General features: G+C 48.8%; 1 long non-coding RNA gene across 1 annotated transcript; it reads left to right on the forward strand.

Moving 5' to 3' along the window:
• Nucleotides 1-4,546: 4,546 nt before the first annotated feature.
• LOC109568747 (uncharacterized) lies at nt 4,547-19,324 on the forward strand. Its single transcript, XR_011570965.1, has 7 exons — nt 4,547-5,218; nt 6,240-6,339; nt 7,160-7,221; nt 7,315-10,445; nt 14,160-14,272; nt 15,613-15,710; nt 16,986-19,324. It is a non-coding gene; the product is annotated as an uncharacterized lncRNA (long non-coding RNA).
• Nucleotides 19,325-24,110: the final 4,786 nt, after the last annotated feature.

A 24,110-nucleotide genomic window follows, 5' to 3' on the forward strand; every position in this document is an offset into this window, starting at 1 on the left:
TCTGGGCTCTACAGCAGAAGCTCAATAGTTGTGGTGCACGGGCTTAGTTGCTCCGTGACACATGGGATATCTTCCCAGATCAGGGATTGAATCCATGTCTTCTGCATTGGCAGGCAAATTCTTTACCACTGAACCACCAGGGAGTCCCCAGGTTTGTTTTTTTTTTTTCAAATTTCCTCTCTCATTTCTTCAATGACCCATAGGTTTTTTGGTAGCACATGATTCAGCCTGCGGTGACTGGTGGGTGGCGCAGCATCCTGGCAGTAATAAGCTAGAGCAGGATTCCCAAGAGGCGCTTGCCACCACCACGGTTTGTCGTCACCAGGTTGCATGAGCGCCCCCAAATGGTTGCTGCAAGTGTCTCTGTCGCCACGGTGAGACCCAGTTGCCTCCTGCTTTCTCAGAGACTGTCCAAGACAGCTAGCCAGGCTCCTTTCAAATGACTGCTTCTGCTTTACGTGTGGGGCATGTGCGACTTTCTGTGTGTCCTTTAAGAGTGGTGTCTCTGTTTCCCGTTGCCTTCTGGCTGTCTTGAAAGTAAGTCCTGCTGGACTTCAAAGCCAAGTGTTCTGGGGGCTTATCTTCTTTGCGCAGGACTCCTGGGGCTGGGGAGCCTGATGTAGGGCTTGGACCCCTCTCTCCCTGGGGAGAATTTCTGCAGTTGTAATTAGCCTCCTGTTTGTGGGCTGCCTACCTGGGAGTATGGGTCTTGGCTGTACCATGTTTCTGCCCTTCCTAATTGCTTTGTCGTGGTTCTTCTTCTGTAACTTTAATTGCAAAAGCTCTTTTCTGCTAGTCTGCAAGACTTTCTCATCAATAGTTGCTCTTTCTCATCAATAGCTGTAATTTTAGTGTACCTGTGGGAACAGGTGAGATCAGAATCTTCCTACCCTGCCTTTTGGCCACTGCCTATTCCCTTCTTGCTTCCCTTGTGGCTCAGCTGGTAAAGAATCCGCCTGCAATGCAGGAGACCTGGGTTCGATCCCTGGGTTGGGAAGATCCCCTGGAGAAGGGAAAGGCTACCCACTCCAGTATTCTGGCCTGGAGAATTCCATGGACTGGATAGTCCGTGGGGTCGCAAAGAGTCGGACACAACTGAGCAGCTTTCACTTTTCACTATTCACTTCTTATAAACAGTTTCACAATAGATATGTTTTGTCCCCTCTGATCAGGTTAGGTTGGGAATATTAGCTTACAAGCTCTTTGTACAGACTATTCTTTAACCATTTTGAAGTTTCCTCCCCATGATCTAGCCTGAGCAAGGGTCTCATAAAAGTTTCAGCTATTTGGCAGTCAATCAAGAGATTCAGGTTTGCCATTATTTATAATTTTACTGAATTATTTAATGAATACTTTTACAATATGCAGAGTAATGTTATAAATATCTTATAAATAATAGTTCATTTACTCCTCATTGATAACCCCACAAAATAGGTGCTATTCTTATCTTCCTTTACAATACAAGGAAACTGAGGTACCGAGAAGTTAAGTCACTTGTCCAGAGTCACACAGCTGGGGCAATGGAAGTGCCATGGCTTGAAACTTACTCATCTGACTCCTAACATCTGGACAATGGTGTCCTGGATTCACTGGTCCCCTCTTTTGGCATCAGTTCCTGTTCCTGATCTGTAAAAGGTCAGGGTGGACTTGGTGACTTTATCTATTTACTTTTTGAGTGTTTCGTAAGTGCTGAGAACCTTCACATTTTTTTTTTCCATTTTATTATCACAACAACCTAAGAGAAAGACTTAGTCTCATCTTGCACTGCAGAGAACTGAGGCTTAGAGAGGTTAAGTAACGTGCTCAAGTCCCTAAAGCTACACCATGGAGGAGCCAGGAGGATTTGAATCAAGTCTTTCTGACTTCTTCCAACCATTCTACCTTGCCACCTCCTCTCAAGGATCTCTTCCAATGCTACCTTTGCAGAAGTTGATTCATTCATTCATCAAACAACTGTCCCGTCTCCTGTTTGCATCAGACACTGGCTGACTGCTGAGGGGTCACAGACCGAATGAGACCAGATGTTTCCATCAAGGGCGGTATTATTTGCAAACATGTCTCATCTCCCTCTAATGGGATGAAAGACAAGAAGAGAAGCAGGTGAGTGACAGGGAGGGTCCGGATCAGTGCAGGGCTCAGAGGAAGCAGCATTTTCCTACTGAGGAGCTTAGGGAAGGCATCCTTGAGCAGGTGGGACGCCTTATTGCTCACTACTGATTTTCTCACTTGAGATGCTGCCTGCCAAGCATTTGTTCTTTTGTGTTTTGTTCTGGCTGGAGAAGGATGATGTAGCATTTGGGAAGGAAGAGGCAGAACAGGAGACCTGCTTCTGATGCCAGGATGGCAGAGACCTCCAGAGGGACTGTGTCCCTGCCTCGGGCACTCCTGTGTGTGGAGGATGAAGGTCACCCAGATACAGGAGCAGACCAACGTGCTGAGCGTGATACGCTTGGTTTCACTGAAGGTGTCAGGTAGCTGGTGGGGTCAGGAAGACCACCAGCAAGCAAACCAGACAGCAAGTAATCCCCAAGTAGCCCAGCATGGCCTAGAACAGTTCCAAGGAGCCCTCATCACACTTTAGGTCACTGTGGGCCCGGGCTCTGTAGAGGTCACAGGTCGTGGGGGTCATCTGGTCACCCAGGGTGAACATGGGGTTGCCTGGATCAGGGAACAGACCATGGGGATGGTTTTGGGGAGAACTGGCCCCAGAACTTCTGCATCTGGGCATGCAGCCGGGTGCCATGGAAGGCTGCCACCACCACGATGGTTTTGGCTAGCACAGTGGACATACAAGTTGTGGAGGTGACCCCCTGCAAAAGCCGCCTGGTGTACAGCACAGGTGAGGGGCCCTGGAGGGCCAATGAACATGAGGGGGAAGGGGAAACAGAGGGCCAGGGTGGACAGCAGAAGGTAGCTGATCTGGGGTTTCCTGGCTCAGATGATGGGGGTGTGGTGGAGCCCGATGAAGATGCCCCAAACGGCCAGAGTGAGGAGGGAATGCAGGGCTGGGCAGACAGCTGACATGTGTGGAGAGCTGGAGGGAGGACAGGAAGTCATGGGTTTGGGGCTGCACTGGCCGCTCTCCCCGTTGGACCACTGGTCCTCGGGGCACATCTCACATGAAGCACTGTCTAAAGGAGGAGAGAGAAACAAGGTCAGAGAACAGAGTGCGGAAGCTTCTGGAACTTTCCCGTGGTCAGGTGGTTATACGAATTGTGACGGCTTTTCCCCGCAGAATCACTCTGCCTCAGTCTTCTTACGATGGGCCTCCCAGATGGCCTGATGTCCCCAGGTTCAGGGCCAGAAACACAGGTGGCGGAAATCCTGACAGCTGCGGCTCTGCATGCCTCACGCTACAGTGAAACAGCAGTGACTCGGCAACCTCCGGACGCACTGTCCCTCTGAACTGACCAGCCGCGGTGGCAGTGTTGCAGTTGGTAGCCACAGCTAATTTAGCTCTGCACTTATTCATCAGCCTATTTTACGTAAGGAATATTTATGGGAATGCTTACCACCTACATACATCGACTCTCCTTTTTTATGGAGTTATCCTTTTTTTTAAAGTTTTTTTTTTTCGGACGTGGACCATTTAAAAAATCTTTATTGAATTTGTTACAGTATTGCTTCTGTTTTATGGTTTGGTTTTTGGCTGCAAGGCACATGGGATCTTTACTCCCTGCCAGAGATGGAACCTGCACCCCCTGCATTGGAAGGCAAAGTCTTAACCACTGGGCCACCAGGGAAGTCTCCATGCTTTTCTAAATCACAGCTTTGATAGAACTCTTCAGAGCTTTGCTTTCTGTAGTGAGCTGATCGGCTTTGTGGCTAGAGCACCGGAGCAGCAATATATTCCCATTCACCTCTTTCCTCCATTTGGATTCTGACCCTGGTCTTCCCAACCCTATCTCTTTCCTTTTCAGTGCACCCACCACCCCAAACACATATCGAAACACCCACTGCTTCTCTAATAGAGTGATTCAGTGGCTCCCTATGTCCTACAGAACAAAGTTCACGCTTCCGAGTCTGGCAAGTAAGGCCTTCTGTGATGTGACCACCTGCTTCCTACATCTCGAATCTCAGTCTAGACTCAAGTCACCCTAGGCTCACTGCATTCATGCCTAAGATTTCCCTAATTTATTCCTTGCCCAGGACTGTCCTTATCAAGTTTCACTGCCTTTGAAACAATACCTGTTGCTCAAGGCCTATATCACACGTCACCCCCTCTGGTGAAAAGTCTCCCTACCTATCCTCCATTAGAACTGGTTGTTTCTCTCTGCTTTCATGACTCAGTGCTTGAGCTCTGATTGAAGCGATGAATATTAACTTTGAGCCAAGTTTCTATTATACAATGATCCTTCTCCTTTAGCAGATCACGAGTTCTGTGGGGCCAAGACTGGGCCTCACCACCTTGGCACCTATACAATAGACGCCAGTTGTTATCTGTTGAATGCATGCCATCTTAGTAAAATATAGATTAAATCACCAGCGGGGCTCAGCTCGGTGCTCTGTGATAACCTAGAGGGGGGGGTCGGGGGTGAGAGAGAGATTCAAGGAGGGGATATATGTATACACGTAGCTGATTCGCTTTGTTGTACCTCAGAAACGAACACAGCATTGTAAAGCAATTATACTCTGATAAAAAAAAATGAAAAAAATCACTGGGGGGCTTTCTCCCAATATTTATGGAGTGCCTACTACATGCCAGACATTAAAATAGGTACAAAATTTGGACAAACTCATGGTTGATGAAAGAAAGAATGAATGTGTAACCATAAAAGGTCATAAGGTAGCATGTGCGAAGGGCATATTGACACCATCTTTTGATCTCCTCTTCCCTGGATTTTTTTCCCATTAAAAAAATCTTTCCTGGATGTGGGCTTCCTCGGTAACTCAGAAAGTAAAGAATCTGCCTGCAATGCAGGAGACCCAGGTTCAATCCCTGAGTTGGGAAGATCTCCTGGAGATGGGAATGGCAACCCACTGCAGTATTCTTGCCTGAAGAATTCCATGGACAGACCATGGAGTTGCAGAGAGTCAGACATGACTGAGCAGTAACACCTTTTTTCCTTGATGTAAATATCAGCTCTCATCTGAAACCTCCCCTGACTGCTCGCTGGCCGCCCGCCGACTGAGGGCCAGCTTCCCTCTTTCCCTGGTGCCGTGGACATCTCTCCTCTGGGGCAGGGAAGGCAGCGAGAGCAGCAATTTGCCTTCTCAGGTAGGGCTGGCTTCCTGGCTCCCGCAGGACATTTTCACTGCAGAGGGGGGCGGGCACCTGCGCAAAGGAGGAGACGGTGCACGAGGGAAGCGGGGGAGGCTGACCGGCACCTGCGCCGTCAGCCCCAGGGCAGTGCTCAGCGCCATTCTCACTGACTGGCCCCTCCCTCTCCTTTCTTTCTCTCTCTCCTCCCTCACCTTAAAAAAATTAAAAACGCTCTTTACCTCCTTCTCCCTTTCTTTATTCCTTTCCTCTTCCCCTTCCCTGCCTTTCTTGCTCAGTTATCAATGTATTCCATGTATCAGGTACTGTGTAGGGTATTAGGGAGGGATCAACAGGTAAAAATAAGTTCGTAAGATGTCACAGTCTATGGGGAACCAGCTGAAGCTGAAGCTCCGATACTTTGGTCACTGGATGCGAAGAACTGACTCATTTGAAAAGACCCTGATGCTGGGAAAGACTGAAGGCAGGCGGAGAAAGGGACGACAGAGGATGAGATGGGTGGATGGCATCACTGACTTGATGGACACGAGTTTGAGCAAGCTCCGGGAGCTGGTGATGGACAGGGAGGCCTGGCGTGCTGCAGTCCATGGGGTCGCAAAGAGTAGGACACGACTGAGCGACTGAACTGAACTGAACTGAACGGGAACCAATAAATCTCAAGGAGAAGAAAGAACTAGAATCATTGCTCCATAGACAGAGGGCTGGCTCCCAGATGTTGGGCTGAAATTCTCGTTCTGCTGTTTATAAGCTGAGTGACCTTGGGTTTAAGCTCTCTAAGCCTTTGCTTCTCCTCCATTAACTGGGGGTAGCAATTATATCTATCTTGAAGCTTGTATGAGGAAATAATGAGTGGATGCAGGGAAGCCCTACTACAATGCCCTGACCATTGTGATTGCACAACAAATTCTAGTAACTAGGATAATATTCTGAATGTTCTGGGAAGTTCATCCTCAACGGTGGGCTCATTAAATTCCTTAACTTTTATTTCAAGGGTCTTATTTTCCCCCAACCCAAACAGAACTGAGACACCAATCAACCGTGCATCAGAAACAAAGACTACAGACAGGAGCCAAGGCACGAGCGTGTGGCTTCTCAGCCCTCAGCATCACCGACGTTAGGTACTGATCTTCCTTCGCTGTGAAGGGCTGTGCTGTGCATCACAGGGTACAACATCCCTCATTATCACAGAAATGCAAATCAAAATGGGTTTACCAGCATCCCCAGCCTCTATCCCCTGAATGCCAGCAGCAGCCCCCGCAAGTGACAACCCCAGACGGCTCCAGATACTGCCAGTGTGCCCTGGGAAGCAGAGTCTTTCTAAATTGAGAGCAGCTGAGATTCAGGTCATGCTTGCAGAATGAACTTTCTTGGGAAGCTCTGGTAAGAGGATTGTTTGGTCTGGGGAAGAAGAAACGAGGGGGAAGACACCTGAGTGATGACCCCAAAGGGGCCCACCCTTTGTGTATGTGAAGTAATGGTACTCAATTCTTCCCTGGGAGTCTGCTCCCTTAACATTTGTTTTTGCTTATTTTTACTCTTTTTTTTTTTTTAAGTATAGTTGATTGACAACGTTGTGGCAGTCTCTCTCCCTCATATGTGTGTATATACTGGAGGGAATGGCAGCCCACTCCAGGATTCCCACCTGGAAAATCCCATGGACAGAGGAGCCTGGAGGGCTACAGTTCATGGGGTCACAAAGAGTCGGACACGACTGAGTGACTGAGCACGCGCACATGCGCGTGTGCACACACACACACACACACACACGCATTCTTTTTCTTGTTCTTTACATCGTGGCTTACCCTAGGAGGCTGGATATGGTTCCCTGCGCTCTGCAGTGGGCCCTTGCTGTCCACCCATTCCGAATGCCGTAGCTTGCGTCCACCAACGCGAGCACTCTGCCCCCGTGCTCATCAGCCCCCTTGCTTCTTCCTGCAGGATGGGGGAAGAATTCAGCCATTGACCTGTCACACGAGTGGAAACAGACCCACAAGACTAAGGTGAGGCCCGAAGGGACCAGGCTGCAATCACTGAGACGGGGGACAAGACATTTATACTCGTTACAGTAATTTTCTTACTCTTTCTTATTACAGAACCATGTGGAAAATGTTATGGATACTCAGATAAGGGGATGCTAAACCCTTCCGGGATGAATTGGACAGAACTGCAAGAAGTATGGCATGATATCTGAGCTGCAACTGCACTTAAATTAGCAGTCCCCTACCTGGTAACCTTAGATACTAGGGGTCAGGGAAAGGGCAAATGGGGCTCTATGTGTCATTTTCCCATTGTGCAAACAAGCTTGGTATCCATTATCTATTTCCCAACATAAGGTACAAGGCTAACAATCCAGCCATCCCATTCCTAGGTGTATATATACCCAGAGAAAACCATAATTCAAAAAGATAGATGTACCCAGATATTCACTGCAGTACTATTTACAAAAGCCAGGGCATGGATGCAGTGTAAACGGGCACCAACGAGGCGTGGATAAACGAGATGTGGTGTGTGTATATATATATGCACACACACACACACACCATGGAGTATCACTCAACCATAAAAAAGAACAAAATAACGCCATTTTCAGGAACATGCATGGGCCTAGAGATTGTCATACTGAGTGAAGTAATTTAGACGGAGAAAGACAAATATCATATGGTATTGCTTATATGTAAAATCTAAAAAAGGATACAAATGAACTTATCTAAAAAACAAATAGAGTTACAGATACAGAGAACAAAATTATAGTTACCAGGGGGTAAGGTGACAGGGATAAACGGGAAGACTGCTGTTGACATACACACACTGTATGATGCTGCTGCTAAGTCGCGTCAGTCGTGCCCAACCCTGCGACCCCAGAGACGGCAGCCCACCAGGCTCCCCCGTCCCTGGGATTGTCCAGGCAAGAACACTGGAGTGGGTTGCCGTTTCCTTCTCCAGTGCATGAAAGTGAAAAGTGAAAGGGAAGTCACCCAGTTGTGTCCAACTCTTCGTGACCCCATGGACTACAGCCTACCAGGCTCCTCTGTCCATGGGATTTTCCAGGCAAGAGTACTGGAGTGGGGTGCCATCGCCTTCTCCCATAAACACAATACTATATGTAAAATAGATAACTAATAAGGACCTACTGTATAGCACAGGAAATTCTACTCAATGCTCTGTAATGGCTTATATGGGAAAAGAATCTATAAAGAGTGGATACATGTGCATCATAACAGATTCCCTTTGCAATACACTTGAAATGAGGGCAACACTGTAAATCAACTATACTCCAAATGAAAAAATAAAAATAAAACAGTAGCAGCTCCAGATACATACATCGCTATCTCAGGATAAACTCGAATTGACAATTATGTATACTTTTCTTTGCTGACTATTTTGAAGTATCTTAGTATCTTTGCTAAGTGTTTTTAAGTATTAATTTTTTCATTCTCATAATAACCTGATAACATAGTGATTGTTCTTATTTTACACATTAAGTCAAGAAACAAAAGAATTTGCCTGTGATTATATAGCTGATAAGTGGCAACTTGAGATTCAAGCCTGTTTTTCTGATTTTAAGTTCAACTCTCAATTTTTTCCTCTGATAAGAAGCCATGTAATTCTGTAATAATGTATAAGACTCTTTGATCCCAAATTCCACTTCTAAGTATTTATTATACTTTCAAGTAATCAGAGGTAATCTTAAGTATGTATGCACAAGTTATAACACAATGGAGGTATTTAAATGGAAAAAAATTGGAAAACAGTGTAATGTCCAATAGCAAAAATATTTAAATGTTTTCTCAATCTGTATTGTTTAATATTATGCAATCATGCTTCTGACGATACAAAGTGGCATTTAATGAGCTTATACGTAATTTATCTATATATATATTACACATGTATATAATTTATTAATTACTTTTGCCTTTAGCTAGCTCTTTTGTTTTGGGAGCCAGAGAATGATTTTGGAAGGTTTTATTTGCGAACAGCCTCGGAGTTGTGTAGGTCAATGGTCTGCCCTACAAGTGTCCTGTCAGTTCAACGTAACAGTCTGTGCTGGGTGCTGGGCGGTGAGAGGAGCTGTGGGCCTGGCCCTTACGGAGATCTCTGCCTTCACCGCTGAGGGTCCCTCTGCCCAGATGACATTACGGTCATTTACCAGCAGCTCTTGTCCAGGAGGAGATCTGAGCTTAAAATGTCCAACCATCGTGGTCTCTTCACCCTGGTCTGGGAGGAGGTAGATGTTCTTAATGTCAAACGTGGCTGGCATCTTCCCGTCTTGGGTGAAGAAAACCCCTTCCTGGGCTTCAGTGGTGAGACGAACCTTTTGGATATAATGCAGCATGTGAGATGGAGACAGAGGCAGAAGGAAAGAACTACTTAGGAGCAGCACAGGCAAGGTGCGAGCCGGGGGTGGGGCTTCCTCCACATCGGGGACTGTGCCTGCCAGCCCTTGGAGGAAGGCGATTTTATGAACAAAACAAAACAAAACAAAACAACCCTGCTAACCCTTGCTGACAGGTTATCTCATCTTCCAAGTTTGTGCTAACCCGTGATAAAGAGGGGAGTGAGAGTTGAGTTACTGGAAACCTGGAAGCATTGGGTCTTGCATAAATCAGTTCACTCACAGGCTGGTCTTATGAACACAGGTGTCTCCATCCATCCAATTCTGCACCATCTGTCCTTCCAGATTATGAAGCTTCCTCCTTTGTGCCAGACACGGTTGGGAGGTAGGACACAAAAGCTGAGACCCGCCTTCAAAGCGCCGCCGTGTTCATCCCAGCAGTGCGGCCGACAGAGAAGGCTTGTGATTAAAAGACGGTATAGCCCGAGGAATATGTTTCAGTGCATCCCACACATTTCATAGCTGGAAGAACCTCAGCTTATGTGACTATTAAAGCCCCACTCTTATTTCCTTCTGGGAATAACTTAACAAGTAGAAAAGGCAGGTCAGGCAAAGTTCCTTTAGGAGCCCACCTGAGACTTTAGTGCGGGTGCTTCTGGGTCTTTTAACACCTTTGGAGAAGATGGGATTGCCTTCAGTTCTCTGATTAGGTTGTGATCTTATCTAGAAAGCTGGAACTCTAAGAAAACCTTTGACGATATCTATAATAGAGCTTCCTCTGGCCTTTCCAACCTTTCCTTTTTGCTTTTTTTTTTTTTTTTTCCTTAGTCTGTCCCATGGTTTGAACCAACTGGATCACTTTCCCACTCCTGCCATCCCTTCTCATATCTGGTATGTGTGATTATTTATTACTCTTTCCAACTAGAGTGTAAACACTTTGAAGGCAAGCACACATTTTGAGCATTTTTGTATCCCTGCCTCCTTGCTCCAAAATGCATGAAAGTCACTTCATAAATACTTGTGGCATAAACACACATTTGTTGAAGTAGTTATGGAAGCCCTATAAGAATACAGGAGGGAGGCTGAGCAGATTACGCGGCTTGTGGGTGAACCTGGGTATAGACTCATGGGAGATTCCTGGAATTCTTCAGCTTTGAGGGGCAGTGCCCAGACTCTGCCGCCAGGCTGCCTGGCATGACTTCTGACTCTGCCTTGAAGCAGGTGTGTGACCTTGGATATGAAATTCTACCTAAAAGAGGACCTGTCTATAAAGTCATCACAAAGAGGAAATGCATTAATATCAATACATACAAGGTGCTTGAAGCATCACGTGGTATAGAACAGTACTCAAAATGTTAACTATTGCTACTGCTACAGTCTTACAAGAACTCACATGATCTAAGTATTGATAAAATTACTCGAAACCTATTTTTAAAATGCTGTGCCTAGTCAAAGACATTCTTTTAAAATTAGGAGGACTTTTCTTCTATTCTGACCTCGTTCCTATAACTTTGCTTGGATATTTGCAGTGGTGTGCTGCTGAATGTTTAACAACTGGCTTTCTGGGGAAAAGAGCTGGGATTTTAGTGTTTGCTGATTTCCATGGTTTAGCAAACAATTTGCATAATTTCTGAAAATTTTACAAAGACTCGCATTGCCAGTAGGAGCCAGTTCTTTCTTCTACAGCTAGACCCCTGGTATCTTTAATAATGAGGTGTGTGCTAAGTCACTTCAGTCGTGTCTGACTCTTTCGCAGCCCCACGGACTGTAGCCCGCCAGGCTCCTCTGTTTCTGGGATTCTCTGGGCAAGGACACTGGAGTGGGTTGTCCTTCCCTACTCCAGGGGATCTTCTTGACCCAGGGACGGAACCTATGCCTCTTGTGTCTCCTGCATTGTCAGGCGGGTTCTTTACCACTAGTGCTGCCTGGGGAGCCCGGTAATAAGGTACCTGAGTCTTAGTCCCTTTGGCTCTAAGTTCAGTATTCCTTCCACTAGGCGTCATTGCCTGTCTGCAGGTCTCTGAGATGAACAGGGTCTGGGCAAGGGTCTTGGCTGCTCACCTGGCAAGGCCTGGCATTCTGTGAACTGGCACGAGCACCTCCCAGGAAGGGTCCCTTTCCTGGGCAGCAAGTCATCATGTTCCAATGGGCACCCAGCAGGCTTGGTAAGTGGCAGTCAGATCCGGACGTCTGAAGGCAGACAGGTGGGCAGCTGTCGCCTTCTCAAGCCCCCCTGCAGTTCTGAGTGCCTTCTCTGGGCCTTGGGGTGGACGCCCCAAATCGGGTCCACCTGCATCCCTGCAGCTCCTCCCAGAGTTTCCTCATCAGACTGCTGCCAGGGTACCCAGCCGGGCGGGGCACCAACAGGAAATCCGCAAAGTCGGGCATTGCTCCCGAGGATACATTCAGGCTCAAGCTGCCCTTGAGCAGGCCCTGGGCCCCACGGCCTGCAGGAGAAGGAGGTGGAGACCCATGTCCTCTGGGTCACCTTCTTCCCATGGCCTCGGCCAGGAGCCTGGAGTGGAAGTGGGACCAGTCACAGACGATGCCCGTGGCTGTGGGGCAGGAGGCGATGCTGCAGCCCCGGCGGCCCAGCCCCCTGGAGGAGGCCACGCGGCAGCCCACGCGCGGGATCTCTGCCTGCAGCTGCTGCTCCGGCCGCTCGAGGCTGCCATTGTCAGAGCCCACCAGGCCCCCTCGGGGCCAGTGAAAGTGACTCAAGAGCTTGGCCAGGACCGAGGGCCGGTGGGCGCTGCCGGGCACCACGCGTAGGAAGGACGGGAACTGGAAGTGATCCCAGAAAGGGGGATGCTTAGGCCCATGGCCCACCTGTGGGAGGTCCAGGGTGTGCATTCCTGGCTAGAACGCCCACCAGTCCCCTTGCTGAGTATCCACTCATGTTCTCATAGACACCAGGTGCTTGGCCTTATTCCTCCCTTCTCTGACCATTATTATTAAAAACATTTTTTTCCCCATTCAAAAAGCTGTGCATAATGAACATTCAACTTGATGGGTTTGAAGAAAGCAACAGTTAGAACTGGACATGGAACAACAGACTGGTTCCAAATAGGAAAAGGAGTTCATCAAGGCTCTATATTGTCACCCTGCTTATTTAACTTATATGCAGAGGACATCATGAGAAACGCTGGACTGGAAGAAACACAAGCTGGAATCAAGATTGCTGGGAGAGATATCAATAACCTCAGATATGCAGATGACACCACCCTTATGGCAGAAAGTGAAGAGGAACTCAAAAGCCTCTTGATGAAAGTGAAAGTGGAGAGTGAAAAAGTTGGCTTAAAGCTCAACATTCAGAAAACGAAGATCACGGCATCCGGTCCCATCACTTCATGGGAAATAGATGGGAAAACAGTGGAAACAGTGTCAGACTTTATTTTTCTGGGCTCCAAAATCAGTGCAGATGGTGACTGCAGCCATGAAATTAAAAGACGCTTACTCCTTGGAAGGAAAGTTATGACCAACCAAATAGCATATTCAAAAGCAGAGACATTACTTTGCCAACAAAGGCTCGTCTAGTCAAGGCTATGGTTTTTCCAGTGGTCATGTATGGATGTGAGAGTTGGACTGTGAAGAAGCCTGAGTGCCGAAGAATTGATGCTTTTGAACTGTGGTGTTGGAGAAGACTCTTGAGAGTCCCTTGGACTGCAAGGAGATCCAACCAGTCCATTCTGAAGGAGATCAGCCCCGGGATTTCTTTGGAAGGAATGATGCTAAAGCTGAAACTCCAGTACTTTGGCCACCTCATGCGAAGAGTTGACTCATTGGAAAGGACTCTGATGCTGGGAGGGATTGGGGGCAGGAGGAGAAGGGGATGACAGAGGATGAGATGGCTGGATGGCATCACTGACTTGATGGATGTGAGTCTGAATGAACTCCGGGAGTTGGTGATGGACAGGGAGGCCTGGCGTGCTGAAATTCATGGGGTCTCAAAGAGTCGGACACGACTGAGCGACTGATCTGATCTGATCTGATCTAGGAAAAACTTCCACTGTCACTTTTTCAATCAGTTACGTAACACAGAAAGGGTGTTCGCTGAGGATTGCTGCTCCAGGTGCTGAACATCCCACAGGACCCCTTCCCAGGGTTCAGTAAATAAAGTCTATTCCTTTGGTGGGACGGTGGAACACACAGGTAGCCCGCCTGGGGCTGCCCCTCTGTCCCAACTAGGGGCACGGAGGTTTGGTGGGCGTCTTTAACCTGACGGCAGGGACCCTCATCTGGAGCTTGGGCTGCTGGTTCGGGCTGTCGGAGGTGGCTGGCGCCTGGGCAGGGGTGGGGACTCCAGGGGTCCCTTGGCTAACTTTTAAGCACACAATACAGCATTGTTAACTGCAGGCTTTACGCTATACAGCAGCTCTCTAGGACTTGTTTCTTTTGCGTAACTGAAAATTTGCACTCCTTGACTGATATCCCTGCTTTTTTCCCATCCTTCCAGCCTCTTCCCTCTTCCCTCCTTCCAGCCATTGTTACTACTCTCTGCTTCTAGGAGTCTGACTATTTTAGGTTATCATGTAAGACGTATCATGAGGTATTTATGATTCCGTGTCTGTCTGTCTTTTATTTTTAATTTTGTCTCTTGTCAAGGTTATTTCAAAGCCTATAGGCTCAGGCTGGAGAAGCCAATTCACCTTCAGAAGGAATGCAATGGGCTAAAGAATATATCTTAGGGTGCTGGTGAAAGAAGCAGAGAAGTAAAGGTATGCTGTTAATAAGTGTTTTATGTTTCAATATTGTATAGTTCTTGACACTGAGAAATAAAAGTTCAAGTGAATTAAAAAGGGTTATTATCGGAAGAACTGAAATAGGATTTAGAACTTCCCAAGCAGTGTAAGGAAAATATATTTAAATAATTAGGACGTTTCAAGAAATTTAGGAAAAAATTGGGAAAAAAACAAGAAAAAACTATAATAAATAGAAAACTATAATAATAGCAATAGTAAATGAATGCATAAGCATCCCTTCTAAGAAATAAAAGTGCTTTTCTACTTATTATTTCTCCTAACAGGGTTTATTATTTATTAGTAAAAAGTTATGACAAAGCACATAAAAGAGAACATTGTATAAGAGGGAGAAATAACACGTTGGCAATCAGAGTAAACGTGAGAGGTTAGACTACTCTAGCTAAGAGGAGTGTGTCGCACACTATGTTTAAAATATACAACTAACAAGGACTTGCCTGGAGAAGAGAATGGCAACCCACCCCAGTATTCTTGTCTGGAGAATCCCATAGACAGAGCATCCTGGTGGGCTACAGTCCATGGGGTCCCAAAGAGTTGGACACGACTGAGTGACTAACACACACACACACACACACACAATAAGGACTTACTGTATAGCACAGGGTACTTTACTCAGTACTCTGGAATGAAAAAACACATCTGAAAAGAGTGTGTACATGTACAGGTGTGACTGACTCACTCCGCTGTACACCTGAAGCTAACACAGCATGCAAGTTCACTACTCACTCCAACAAGAATGAAAACCAGCAACAGCAGAAACAGACTAGAGCCTGGAGCTCTCTGCTTGCTGTCGGGATGAGCTCCCCAGCTGTCTGAGTCCTCTGGGTGCCAGTGTCCTGACCTCTGTGGACCTCGTCCGTGGGCTGCCCTGCCCTCTCTCCGCTGGTTGGAGGCTTGACCAGAGACTGGGGCTGGGAGGAGAGTCAGGGTTGAGAATTCACGCTCCCAGACGCTCCCTCTGCTCAGCTGTGGGTTGGCCGTGTCTTCCTTCGTCTGAGAAAGACCACAGTTCTAGTGGGAGGACCTCTCCCACTACTTCCTCCTCCCGTGACAGGGAGCAGGAGCTTCTTACTGTGGCCGTCCCAGACGTTTCACCTGTAACCCTGTCTAAAAAAGTGAAAGTGTTCGTCGCTCAGTCATGTCTGACTCTTTGCGACCCCATGGACGGTAGCCGGCCAGGCTCCCCTGTCCATGGGATTCTCCAGGCAAGAATACTGGAGGGGATTGCCATGCCCTCCTCCAGGGGATCTTCCTGATCCGGGCACTGAACTTGTCTCTTTTGTGTCCTGCGTTGACAGGCAGATTCTTTACCACTGAGCCACCTGAGAAGCCTGACGTGTGCACTGCCGTGTGTGAAATATGATGGACAGCCAGTGGGAAGCTTCCGTGTGGCCCGGTGAGCTCAGCTTGGTGCTCTGTGATGGCCTAGAGGGGTGGGGCTGACGAAGGGAGTGGAAGGGAGGCTCAGGAATGCGGGAACATATGGTGGCTCAGAGAGTAAAGAATCCGCCTGCAATGCAGGAGACCTGGGTTTGATCCCCAGGGTGGGAAGATCCCCTGGAGGAGGGCATGGCAGCCCACTCCAGTATTCTTGCCTGGAGAATCCCATGGACAGAGGAGCCTGGTGGCTACAGTCCATGGGGTCTCAAAGAGTTGGACAAGACAGAGCAACTAAGCACAGCATGTATCTTATTCACGTTGTACAGCAGAACCTAACAACATTGTAAAGTGATTATATGCTAATGAAAAAAAAAGCTAAGAAACTCTCACAGAATTAAAAGAATTTTTTTTTCATAGAGAAGCATGACGACTAAATAAAATATGACTTGTCTATTGAGTGGCACCGTATGAAGCCTTCCCTGATGCCTGCTCCTCAGGCTGGGCTTGAGTTCTTGCTTCCCGCCCCCTGCCAGCCCCCGGACCCTGGCCTTTATCTCATCATCACATCACAGAGCTCCTTCTGTCTCAGATGGTTTGAGCTCAAGTCTTCCCTCCCCCCATTATACTTTAAGCAGGCCCCATTGAACAGGTCTTAGCGGTCGAGCGCCTGAATGAACGCATGCCCTTCTCGCTAGTCCTTCTCCTCGTCTCCCTCCCCTCCTCCTGGAGGTCGTCCAGGCTACTCCAGGCAGGGTTTACCGTCTCAGGCTTTCCCTGCCTGTTAGGGAAGCTGTTCCACCAGGTGTATGCAGACAGGTTCTTTCACTTAACAGTCTTTGGTGACTCTCCGGCCCTAGACTAGCCGAGATGACACAGAGGGCTTGGGAACTGGCTTTTCTCAAAAGGTAGCTGCTCCTTCCAAGTTTACATTGCTAGCATTATTGTTAGAGTCTTATCCTTATAGTTAGAATCTTTCATTACACTCATTCTATTGTTAGAACATTATTGTTAGAATCTTATCATTATTGTTACAATCTATTATTATTGTTAAGAACAACAACCATTAACTACTGGAGTGGGTTGCCATTTCCAACTCCAAGGGATCTTCCCGACCCAGGGATGGAACCTACGTCTCTTGTGTCTCCTGCCTTGGCAGGCAGATTCTTTACTGCTGCGCTGCCTGGGAAGTGCCTAACATTTATGAGCATTTGTTATACACCAGGCACTGATTATTCCATTGTTAACACCCACAATGACTCTAAGATATATCTTTGTCATCTTTGTCTTGTAGGTGAGGAATGTGGAGCTCCAAAGGGATGCCTTAATTGGTCAGGATCGAATAATGAGTAAGATGTTTTTAGGATTCAAATCCAGGTTTCCTGACTTTGAAGCCAGGGTCCTTCATCATTTCTAGCGCTTCTGCTTCCCAGCCCATCTCTACTGGTTCCCTCTGCTGGTTTGCATCCTGAGATTCACGTGAAACCAGGAGAATTTCTACCAGGTCCTTTGACTGGATGAACTCTGGGGTTTTACAGAAGCAGAGTTGGAAAAAACAAGGACTGTTGCCAAATGCTCAAGCATTTCTTAAGATGTAGTCCATTTGGGGCGCCGTTGAATTTTAGCAAAATGAAGATACCATGCCACGGAGTGGGGTCCCCCGTGTTTAGAGGGACAATGCAGACACCCTGAGTTCATGGACCTAGGAGCCTGTGGCCTCCCAGGCTGGCCCTGGGGAAAATGAACTTCACTGGCAGAGGTCAGCCTCACGTCACAAGTGACCCACTGGGCTGTGATGCTGTGGAGACCTAGGAAGTGGGCCAGGTGTATCCTCGGGGCTGGAATGTAACAACCAGACAGGTTACAGTACCGTCAGCTGAAGACGTAACCTGCCTGAGTGATGTCCCAGCTGAGCCAAGCGTTCTGGTCGCGGGTCTGATTTCATAGCGAGGCTGGTCCAGTTTCTTCCATACGCTCCAATTCCAGGCTCATGGTTCATCCTTCCGAAAAGACATTGGCTTCGGATAGAGGCTTTTCTGCAGGGAGAGAATACACCGACCAGCCAGCTCAAGGCTGTCAGTCGTGCTGAAAAGCACATTTCTCATTCTGAGTTAATAAGTGATGTCTGATTTTGACAGTGATTTTGGGCAGCTCGAGCAGCCCCACCAATACCAGGCATTCCTGGGTGAGCACTTTTTCCTGGAACTGTGACGTAATGCCATTGTCTGTGCCCTACTTGACTGTCAGCCCTTTGAAGTTGGCAGCTGGGGCTTACTCACATTCGTATCCGAGGGGATTATGACCTGGCCTGTAGTGGTTGTTCAGAAAGCACCTATTGACTGGATGTGAACCGTGTGATTTTGGAGCTACTAAGCTGAGACCAGTCGTCGGCACCCCAGTGCTGAGTGTATCCGGAGGCTTTATTTTCCTTGTCACTGGGGCACCTGACCCGGGAGCGATGTTGGCTCTCTCGTTCTTGTGAGGACCGTGGGGGCTGGTAAGGGGGGCCCAGCGGGAAGCGGCGGGCGGTCTTAGATCCTCACGTCACCCACCCTGCTGGAGTGGGACCTCAGAGCAGGCTGTAACCGTGAGGACTGAACTGACTTCCTGCACTTCAACCTTTTTCAATTAGGGCAACACGGGTCTTGTTGTACGGGCTTCCCTGGTGGCTCAGTGGCAAAGAATCTGCCTGCAATGCGGGAGATGAGGTTTGATCCCTGGGTCAGGAAGATCCCCTGGAGAAGGAAACGGCAACCCTCTCCAGTATTCTTTCCTGGGAAACCCCATGGATGGAGGAGCCTGGCAGGGTTCGTGGGGTTGCAAGAGCCGGACACAACTTAGCGACTAAACCACCACCACCAATGAAGGTCTAGTAAAGTAATTTTTAAGCTATCTTGGCGAGACTTTTCTCATAAATTAAAAAACTAGAAAAAGAATTCTCTGTCAGCCAAGTGTCCTGACATCTGACTTGGAGCCGAGGTCCCTGTAGCCCAACATTCCAGCTCGGAGCCTTGGGTCTGGGCTGTTCTGCTCCAAGTCCTCCTGGTAGGTCCTTGGAAAGCCGCGTGGGCGCCCTGGTCTTATGGCTGTCTGCGTTCATGCTTGCCTTCTGGCCCAGAGCAGGAGCATTTCTGAGGGTAAGGCCACGACCTCAGACGTGTCTCAGGGTACGCGAGGTTGTAGTGTAACACTCTACACCCTGAGTAGTGTGCAGGTAAGCATTTGGAATCATAGCCAGCCCCACAATAGGCAGCATTTTCGTTTCGCTGAGGTTCCGTCCTCTGCTTCTGTGCCCTTTTCCGCCCTGGGGTTGAATCGCCTGACTTTGAATCTCAAACGGCTACTTACTAGCTGTCTGATTTTGAGCAAGTGACATTTCCTCCTGGAGCCTCAATTTCATCATCTGTAAAATGGGGATAGTGATATCAACCTCGTAAAGTAGTGAGAATTAAAATGACATGATTAAAATAAATGCCAGGAATCCCCTGGTTGTCCAGTGGTTAGGACTTGGTGTTCTCATTGTTGGAACCCGGATTAAGTCCCTGGTCAGGGAATTAGGATATCCTGCAAGCCATGTGGCATCGCCAAAACAAACAAGCAAAAAAGAATATAATAATAAATACTGACATAACACTTCTCTAAGTTATCAGGCATTTTCTAAGTATTTTACATGTATGATCTCATTTAATCTTTAATCTAAAATGCTCTAATTTAATTCTTTATAAGAATTTTGATACTGTTAAGAATCTAAAAAGCAGTTTCCACTCATGGTGATTGTCCAATAAATGATAGATACAGTCATTATGAAGTTACTCTCAACCCACATTGCAGAAAAAAAGCACGTGATAAACTCACTTTTACTAGGATGTGAATGACTGACAACTGCTATGCATTACTCAAGAATAGCCATTGAGAATTAAGTGTTTGCTTCTGACTGAATGATTTTTATAATTGTGGCATTTGATGCCTCAGTGGAATCTGGAAGGGAAGATATTTAATATTTCTTCGAGTGTCTTTTAAAGGTCACAATAAGCAGTCGTGGACTTACCTGTAGACTTCTAGGCATGCTGGGGGGAATGTAGATTCTCCGCCTGGAAATTGATTTGATAAACATTACTTCCCTATCTAATGTTTGCTGAAGATTAGGCAGAACTCAAGTCCACTCCTGTACTCTTGCCTGGAAAATCCCATGGATGGAAGAGCCTGGTGGGCTGCCGTCTATGGGGTCACTAAGAGTCGGACACGACTGAACGACTTCTCTTTCACTTTTCACTTTCATGCATTGGAGAAGGAAATGGCAACCCACTCCAGTGCTCTTGCCTGGAGAATCCCAGGGACGGGGGAGCCTGGTGGGCTGCCGTCTCTGGGGTCACACAGTCGGACACAACTGAAGCGACTTAGCAGCAGCAGCAGCAGCAAGTCCAGGCAAATGTCTCACAGAAACATCAAGGAATTCAGCAGAGTGGTCTGTTATGTGTTCAACTTCCCAACCTACTGAGAAAGGCGGGGAGAGGCAATGAGATGCTCCTGGCTTGAGTTATAAATCTTGGGGTCTATCTTCAGCCCTCGGTCAGGGGCTGTTGGAAAACATGTGTCCCAGTCTGCTTAACCAATCAACAAAAAAATTATGGGACTTTGGCCTAAGGTTGCCAAATTTTAGTTTTGCCATAAAATAAAACCTACAATATCCAAGATGTGGAAACAATGTCCATCAATGGAAGAATGGATGAAGTTGTGGCATCTATATCTATAGCTATCTGTGTCTATATATGGCATATATACACACACCACACACACAATGGAACATTATTTGGCCACAAAAAAGAGGAAACCCCCCATTTGTGAGAGTGTGAATGGACCTGGAGGGCATTAGTGCCAGTCTCTCAGTCGTGTCCGACTCTGCGGCCCCACAGACTGTAGCCTGCCAGGCGCCCCTGTCCATGGAATTCTCCAGGCAAGAATAACTGCAGTGGGTGGCCATTTCCATGTCCAAGGGATCTTTCTGATCCAGAGACTAGACTGAACCAGGGTCTCCTGCACTGCAGGCAGATTCTTTACTGTGTGAGCCACTGGGCTTTATGCTAAGTGAAATAAGTCATACACAGAATGTCAAATACTGTATGGTCTCAGTTATATGTGGAATCTAAAAAAAATCCTCCAAACAAAAAGCAGCCAAAATCACAGAAAATGGGATCAAATTTGTGGTTACTAGAGGCAGGGAGTGGGGAGGGCGGAACTGGAGGAAGGAGGTGAAAAGGTACAGAGTTTCAGTTCTGAGATAAAAAGTACTAGGGTGTAAGTTCAGCATGATGCAGTTAAAGCTGCTTATGTTACATGTATGAACTTGTGAGGAGAGTGAATCCCCAGAGTTCTCATCACAAGGATACACATATCACAAGGATACATATTTTTCTTCTTTTCTTTTTTACTTTCTCTTTTGATTGTATCTAAATGAGATGACTCAGAGAAGGCAATGGCAACCCTCTCCAGTACTCTTGCCTGGAAAATCCCATGGATGGAGGAGCCTGGTAGGCTGCAGTCCATGGGGTCGCAGAGGGTGGGACATGACTGAGCGACTTCACTTTCACTTTTCACTTTCATGCATTGGAGAAGGAAATGGCAACCCACTCCAGTGTTCTTGGCTGGAGAATCCCAGGGACGGGGGAGCCTGGTGGGCTGCCGTCTCTGGGGTCGCACAGAGTTGGACACGACTGAAGCGACTTAGCAGCAGCAGCAGCGGCGGCAGCAGATGAGATGACCGGTGCTAACTGAACTCACTGCGGTGACCATCTCACCGCATGCCTGAGTCAGACCATTCTGCAGTGATGTATGTCAGTTACATCTCGACAAGCTAGGAAAAAGAAAAGAAAAAAGAACACAGCCGGCATCTAAGAAGGTCTAAGAACCTGGTGACCTCACACCGACACACGTGTGCACCTTGTCGCTTCTTTGCTGTCTTGTTGCCAACGAGAGAAACCGTCATTATAGATCAGCGCCAGTTTGTGGGTTGGCACTAGGGAACCACTGATCGAGTCCAATACCCATTCCCCGATTTTGCAGAGGGGAATCCCAGGCTGAGAAGAGGAAAGTGACCTTCAAGGTCACAGCCTGCGACCCGTTACGCTTGTGTCTTCTGGACCCAGCGGCAGTGCACCTGTCAGAGGGTCCATGCACTTGTCTCTGTCCGGGTGCGTCTCTCACCCGAGGGACTCTGTACAAGGCCAGCGGCTTAGCCATGGGCTTGAACTTTGGCGGGGGCATCCCTCCAACCACCCCTGGGAGCGGTGGCTGGAGGCCGCGCTAAAGCTGGGCGTGGGCCGGAGCCGCTTGGATGTCAGGGTGGGGTGCTCCCAGGGCCTGACGCCTGAGAGCCAGGAATCGCAGACCTGCAGTCCATGGCAGGAAGGCTGGGTCCTCTTCCGCCTCAGACACAGTGAAGAGAAGCCCTGGAAGGTTCAGGAAAAGGTGGGCTTCCAATCTTGGAGAGGGTGGAAGACAGAGGGTGTTTGGATCCGTCAGTAGCCGTGTAGAGAGCCACACAGAACAGCTCTGGAGTCTCTCCGTGGGCCAAGCAAGGGCAGGCAGGGAAGTGGGATTGAATTTAGGCGTATGTCTGTTGAAAGAAAGAAGCCTCGGGGGACTGGGGTGTCTGGGGAATATAGGCATGCATAAGTGGACCGTCAGCGAGAAAGGCTGGCGGCCTCCCCGAGATGGACAAAGTGACCCACAAAGGGATGGACACACAAGGGCGTCCAGACATACAGAGAGACGCTGAGAGCAACACAGACGCACACACGGCATCAGGTCCCCAAACTCAGGCAGGCCCGTGGGCTGGGGCATGCGACTCAGGCGCAGAGGCGGGCAGACACACCCAGAGACAGGCGCTCAGGTGTGGCTGAGACAGGCAGATGGGCGACACAGGCTATGGTGAACGGGACAGATGCACGTGGAATCTGGCAGCCGTGTACCCAGGCGGACACACGGCCACGCGCCTGCATGGATGGGTGGCCACCGAAACAAGCAAAGAGCGGTGAGTGGATGCAGAAGACGCCCCAGATGGCTTCTGACAAAGACTTGGGCACGAAGAAGTCACACCGACCTGCAGAAGGCAGACAGTGGGGTTCAGCTCCGTACTTCCTGGGCACCCTTCTGGATAGACCCTGCAGGCTCACAGGCTGAAATCTGGGTAGAAACCAGGGAAGCCTTGGAAATGGTTCAGGCATCTGTGGAATCTGGACTCATGGGAGAAAGTTGCTGACAAGCGTGGCCTGGGGCTGCCTTCTCTTTCATCCCAGAAACGTGTGTGTAGATACATCTGACCGCAGCTCCTGCACCCATGATTCTGGAACATTCCTAGCTCTAAACCTGCTAGCTCTTCTCTCCATCGCGTTTAAGGGATGTTAGCATTATGGTGGCTCAGATGGTGAAGAATCTGCCTATCAGTGCAGGAGACCTTCTCCTTCCCTGGGTTGGGAAGATCCCCTGGAGAAGGGAATCTTCTCCACTCCAGTATTCTTGCCTGGAGAATCCCATGGACAGAGGAGCCTGGTAGGTTTCAGTCCTTGGTGTCGCAAAGACTTTGACGCGACTGAGCGTGCGCACACACACACACAGCATCGTCCAGTGTGAGAAGGGGGTGTTCCTCCATCTACTGAAAGCCTTGAGAGGGTCTCCACCACCCAATGCACAGGGGCCCTCCCTGCCTGGGTGTCCCTGCCACGGGGCTTTGGAGGCTGGGTGGCGGGTCCGGGGGTCCCCCAGTGCCTGCATCGATCAAGAGGGCTCCTCCACTTGCCCCCGCCTCTCCCCTCCATCCACGTGGGTAAAGAGCACGACCCACCGTGGGCATGGAGGCTGCCAGAAGGTGACCTTCGGCTGGCCCAGCACTGCGTGTAAGGGGGTCACAGCCCCGACGATCACATCCCCTTTGGCGGAGAAGAAGTCTGAGGGCCTGGATGCTGGCAGGTACCCTGGGGTCCGGACAGTGTCCCCCGCAGGCATTCCTGAGAGCAGGGCCCCAAGGACCCGGGCACAGGGGCTGCCCTGTCCTGTGGGCGGGAGGCTAGGGCCTCTCGGCCAGCAGACCCCCTGGGCCTGGCTTCCCCCGGAGGCTCCAGACACCTGTGCTGGGTCTTTCGGAGACCCTGAACCGGACCACAGTGAGCGTCGACGAGCTCCCAGACTTCAGCCTCCGCCACTGTACCCTGGGGCTTCTCCAGGGCTCGGCGACACGCTTCCAGCCCTCACCCCGGCAGCCTCATCCTGGCCGCTCACACTCTGACTGGTCCTGATGCTCCTGACGTCCTGGCTGAGGGAGGCATTGGCTGGTACAGTGGGAGCTGGGGGTGCGCCCTGCCCAGCACGCCCTTCCTTTCTTCCAGGATGCTGCGGCAGGGGGCCCGTGTTTCTAAAGGCCTCA

Source organism: Bos indicus, chromosome 15 (genome assembly GCF_029378745.1).
Source record: "Bos indicus isolate NIAB-ARS_2022 breed Sahiwal x Tharparkar chromosome 15, NIAB-ARS_B.indTharparkar_mat_pri_1.0, whole genome shotgun sequence".
Classification (NCBI taxonomy): Eukaryota; Metazoa; Chordata; class Mammalia; order Artiodactyla; family Bovidae; genus Bos; species Bos indicus.